Consider the following 6,058-nt stretch of genomic DNA (forward strand, 5'->3'; position numbering starts at 1 on the left):
ATGCTATCAGTCATTCTACTTTGACCATAAACAAGATCTTTCAGGAAAGCATAACTATTATTACCTTGATTATTCACGTGAGGAGAAGAGTAATAATTGTTACCTCCCTGATTGTTGGAGCGCTGATTCCAGCCTTGATGTTATGGACGGAACCCGTTGTCGGTGTTGACAAAGTTGAGTTCCTCTTGGGTTTTGGGACAAGAATTGCTTGAATGTCCAACATCTCCATAGAGTTTGTAGGTCATGTGGGAATCCATGGCTTTGAGTGTCTCTTGGGCACTCACCTTCTCATAATGTTCTACTCGCTTCGCAAGCAGATTCATCTTAGATGCAAGCATGCCAATTTCTTTAATTGAATGCATACCTCACTTACGGGGTTGGAATCGATCGTCGCTCCATCCTTGGTTGGAAACCATCTTCTCGATCAGCGTCTTTGCATCTAAATCGCTCCTATCTAACATCACTAATCCATGGTTGAAATTCTGGATCAAAAGCCAGTCTTCCATGCCATGGTGCGGGCATGCCAAGACGTACTCTTGCATTCATTCCCAAGCTTCAGGAATCGACTCATATGCTAGTTGTTAAAAACTATAGATTTTATTGCGCAGAGCATTAGTCTTCTCCATGGGGAAGAACTTGACTAGGAAAGCATTGGAACACTTGTCCCATGTATCTATAGCATTGCGGTTAGAGTAAAACCATTGCTTAGCCTTTCCTAACAAAGAGAAGGGGAAAAGGAGAAGACGTATAGCCTCTTGGCTCACTCCCTTAATGGTGAAGGTGCTACAAATCTCCAAGAAATGTTGGAGGTGAGCATTAGCATCCTCGTGGGCTTTCCCATAGAACGGACTAGCTTGAACCATCATAATTAACTCTGGCTTAAGCTCAAAGTTAGCGTCCCCATTGATAACATTGGGTTCGGTGGCTACATTATCAACCAAGGGTGCAGAAAAAAATCAAAAATCATGAATGGACTTGTCGTCCATGGTCATGGAGGGTAGTGATAGGATTTGAGGAAAAAAAAGATAAACTATTTAGGATAACTAAAAACCTAGCTAGCAAGTCTAGCAATATAAATCTGAGGCTAGTAGCCTTCCTCGACAACGACGCTAAAAATGCTTGTTGATATTTCTTAACGACTATTGGAGAATTCCACAAGTACACAGAACTATCATGTAGCACTTCGCTCAATGAGTACTGAATGTTGAATTTATATTTTCCCCACAGGAAGGCGGAAGGCTAGAATTTATATTTAGCTAAGAATTGCTAAGGTAAAGCCTAAGTTAATCCTAGGTAGGTGAACTATAGTGAAGGGTGAAAATGAACTACCTAAACTAACTACTAATAATAAGCTAACCTAGAGATAGCGAGGTGGGAGAGTGAGCGTTTTATCTTTCTAGTAACTAAGGTAAACAAATGACTAGGAGAAATACGATAGTATTTCGGGGCACAACCCGCCTACCAACTAGGAGAGTTAAATAGACAAGGTCTGTCATGAGCCCTACGATTTAAGAACTAGATCTATCATGGTGGAATACAGAGTATGGACAAGGCTATCATCACTTGCCACCTACCACAATCTATCCAGAGGCCTAGCCATATCCATAGGTAATCTATAGCCTAAGCACCACGCTTAATCTATAGGCTTACTATTGATGGTAGTTAATGTCAACCACAAACCATCAATCTACCTTGCATAAATGACTAAAATGGATCACCAACATAGACTTAGGGCTTTAAACTGACAAATTCTACAAGTTTTGGTGAATCTATGTTGTCAGTAGGATTTAATCAGAAAACCGCCAAGGATGACCTATTCGTCAAAGGAAATCATGAAATTCCATCGTGTAAACAGCGTGGGAAGACTCTAGAAGACTCCAGGGGGCTCTCCACTGAAGTGGAGCTCGAGCCTCTACCAGGTGGGGCTAGCCGGTCTCACATGCAGGTCGGCCGGTCTGTGGAACCCACCTAGAAGCCCCTCGTTGTTACGTCGGTTCTCCACTACCTTAAGGATTGCATCTACGTTGTTTATTCAAGTCGGTTTGATCCGAAGGCTTAGGATTGATGCTCCAGCCTATATATACCTGCCTGCACCCCCAAGGCATGCCAAGTTAGATCCTAAGAGCTAAAAAGCTAGAAACCCTAATCCATATTTGTACCAGTATCAGAGCAAGCAATCAAGAGAAGATTAGTCCTCGGTAGGATCTAGTCTTGTATTAGAGATGGACAGATAGAGTGAGAGGGAAGAGTTTGGAGGAAGTGTCAACCTATCGGTGCTCTCACTACGGCTTGTACCCTGGTAGAATCAAGTTCTTGAGCTTGTTCTAAGATTTCCCTGGTAATCGACTTCTAATTCAAGTAAGCATCTTGTTCATATTGTTCTTCAGGTTTGCGACTCTCTTGAGTACTTTAATACTTGTAGCTCTTGGGTTAAAGTAGTATTCATAGTGTAAGCGTGGTGCTTAGACTCGGTTACTCATGGATGTACCCTACTTTCTGGATCGGTGATAGCTCGTGAGGGTGACTCTTATAACCTCATTGAATCCTTAGTAGTTCACCTCCCGTTAGTGGGCCTAGCAAGACCTTGTTGCTATAGGAAACATACTCTGCTTGTGTTTCCCTTGTAATAACCCTAGAATTGAATAATAGAAGACAAAGCTTACCGAAGTTAGAACTAGAAGACCTCTACGACTTCCTTTACACTCCTATTATTGTCACACCCAATTTTAAGGATAAAATGGGATGCATAATCTTATGTGTGCCCAGAGATCAGTCACACACATAAGCCGACAAATTATAAATAGTATCATCACAAGTGTTTATTACATCACGAATAATAAAACAGAGTCTTCACAAAAATATAGTGGAAATATAAAGATAAATCTCTCGTGGAAGCTCCATATCACAGGGACGTTGACTGGTTGACCACAAGTCTAGTAATCCTCAGGAAAGTTGTCATTACCATAGCCATCTGTTACCCATCCAGGATTTTTATCCAAATAATGAAAATAAACAAGCGTAAGTATGTGTCGTACTCAACAAGTGTAACATGGGGCCCATGAGGCTCAAAAGGCCTAACACGGGTTTAACAGCATTCAGCTTTTAATTGTCACAATTTTAGTATAAGAGTAGCAACACATTGTTTTAATCCCATGGTAAAACACTTGATGAATGTAAACAAGAATAATGAATAGCATAAATAGGTAATTCTTAGTGATCATCTATTCCATAAGGGTCTAAGGCCGCTCGTGACTATGAGCATGGCTGATATACCAGTTTTACACTCTGTAGAGGTTGTACACTTTCACTGTGAGTCATGATACCCATATGCCTAGGTTAATTACTCCCAAAACACTTCCAGGGTGAGCAGGCAGAGTTCACTATGAAGCCTTTCAAAGGTTCATCTAACAAGTTAGGGCCATTAGATTCACTTGGCAAACAGATGTAGGAACCCCCCTGTCGAATGGCACAATTCCATCACGGCTATACACATAAGAGTAGAGGCTATCTTATACCCGATTCATCAAGCCATTCTTACGCCAATAAAGGTAACCACTAACAAGCTAGAAGAGGTCCTCATACTGAGCTAATGCTAGAGCCATGTAGCCCTCATAGCTGTATTGTAAGTCCCGGATGTTCGCTTACAGATAAGTCCTTAGGGAGAGGAATCTGAAGCATTTAGAAAGTAGCTAAACACTCCAGCCCCTGTTTCCAAGTTGCTAAAAAGTCATATTTTAATGTTCATTGCATATACCATTAGTCAAGTTACAAGATCATGGTTTAATTGAGCACTAGCAAAGCTACCCAATGCATATCCCATAGGAAACAAGGTATAAGTACAATTCTAGGGAATCCCTATCAAGGTGACACATGCAACATGAATTTAATGTATTAAAGTTGATAGGAAACAAGGATAATCTCATGCTATACTTGCCTTGAACAAAGTGCTCCTACTAATCCTGCTCATCAAAGTAAAACTCTTGGTCACCCATGAATTGCTCACCATCTATACTCAATAACCACAACAACATAAAAGCATCTAGAAGCAATCATGCATATCAAACAAAAGCTATAGATTAGAATAGTACACCAACAACATAAAATCAAGATAAAAAGTTTGTAAAATGATTCTACGTCTCACTATGAACACACAGACCCAAAGATTACAAAAATCGGAGCTAAAACGAAGAAGTTATGTATTGAACAAGATTTCCTTTAGTAAAACAATAGATAAAATCTAACCTTGAATTTTAAAAGTTGAAAATATACTTAATAGTAGTATGAACATGTATATTACTCAATTACGGACCTAACATAACTTGAACGGATCAAATCGGAGTTAAAACAAAGATTTTATGGCTAAAACAAGTTTAGTGACAAAACTATAAATAGATGAAAACGTATTTTGGATCCAAACCGAAAGAAACTACGCTTTTCAAAGAACAAGGCCTATTCTGGATTTGCACATTGGACTATGGGTTATGATATAGAAAAGTGTAGGGACTCTTTAGCATAAATGCAGGGACTACGGGTTAAGATCCAAATAATTATAAGGGCCTTTTTGCAAAACGACAAGCGAAGGGGTATCTTAAGATCTGGACCGTTGGATCAGAATCGGACGGTGTAGATCTAATCAGAGAGGAGGGGAAATGGCTGGTGAGGACGATAGTGAGCCCTGATGGTGGCGCCATGGCCGGAGATGGGCGGCGCTCATAGAATACAGTCTATGGACCACAAAACATCAAACCAAGGGCACCGGGAGAGAGAAGACGACGGCAAGCTCGGCTAGGTAGCTTACCTCGATGTGAAGCGAATGAGAGCAGCGTGGTGCTCAGTGAGGCAAGCGGATATGGCAATGGTACTAGGGTTACATGGCTTGGTGCAATACAAGGGCTGCTGCGGCTCCAAAGCTTAGGACAGGAGCGACACGATGCGGGCATTTGGTTTTTATGGCCAGGAGCAGCTTGAGGCACAAGGCAAGGATGGGGCGTAACCATGGTGGAGTCAGAGCGGTGATGGCGGTCATGACCAACCCGGTCAAGCACGAGGAGTAAGAGGATAGGTCTGACTAGTGGGGTCTGCCTATTAGCGTCAGCGAAAGAGATGAATGGCGCGGGCGCGCTGCCGAGCGGGCCGTGGGTGAAGCTAGGCTAGCGCCTGAGTAAGAAGAGAGGAAGGGAAAGCACGGGGCTAAGAACCATAGGCCCATATGGGGAAGTGAGGGAGAGGAGAAGGCAACGATGGGGAAATGGCCACGCAGGAAAACTGGGCCGCTCGGGCCAAAAGAAGGAGAGGAAGAAATTCCTTTTTTTCATTTTCAAATCCAAATTCAAACCAAATTCAAATTCCTTTGCAACTTTCAACCAACCAAAGCATCACAAATAAATATGCAGTAGCATGGATGCACACACGTGTATGTAGACCTATATTTGATTTTATTTTCAACAAAGTTATTATTTTTCTAAATTTAAATGCTCACAAAATATAATTAATTCAAATTAACTATTTTAAATTGATGCAAATTTTAGAGTGTTACAATTCTACCCCCCCCCCCCCTTAAAATGAATCTTATCCTCGAGATTCGGACGATGCTTACTCCAAAAGCTGTGGGTATGTTTTTTCTCAAATCCTCTTCTCTTTCCCATGTAGCTTCATCTTTGGTATACCGATTCCACTGAACCTTACACATCTTTATAACTTAGCTCCTTATAACTCGTTCTGCCATCTCCAAAATCCTTACCGAAAATTCCTCATATGTAAGATCTTTCTTAATAGTAAGCTCCTCAAACAGTATCTACTCCTCTAGTACACGCAAACACTTCTTTAATTGAGACACATGAAACACATCATGTACACCTGACAAGCTCTCAGGCAATTCCAACTGATAAGCTACTTCTCCACGTCTCTCCAAAATTTTGAAAGGTCCAATATACCTTGGTGCTAACTTTCCTTTCATGTTAAACCTTCTCACACTTCTCATAGGTGACACCTTCAGGTAAACATAATCCCCTATTTCAAAAACCAATTCTCTTCTCCGAGTGTCAGCATAACTCTTCTA

The 6,058-nt window shown here is 41.3% G+C and overlaps 1 non-coding gene across 1 annotated transcript; it reads left to right on the forward strand.

Moving 5' to 3' along the window:
- The first annotated feature begins 504 nt into the window (after nucleotides 1-504).
- LOC136455697 (small nucleolar RNA R71) lies at nucleotides 505-613 on the forward strand. Its single transcript, XR_010759176.1, has one exon. It is a non-coding gene; the product is annotated as a small nucleolar RNA R71 (small nucleolar RNA).
- Nucleotides 614-6,058: the final 5,445 nt, after the last annotated feature.

This window comes from Miscanthus floridulus, chromosome 5, assembly GCF_019320115.1.
Source record: "Miscanthus floridulus cultivar M001 chromosome 5, ASM1932011v1, whole genome shotgun sequence".
Lineage (NCBI taxonomy): Eukaryota > Viridiplantae > Streptophyta > Magnoliopsida > Poales > Poaceae > Miscanthus > Miscanthus floridulus.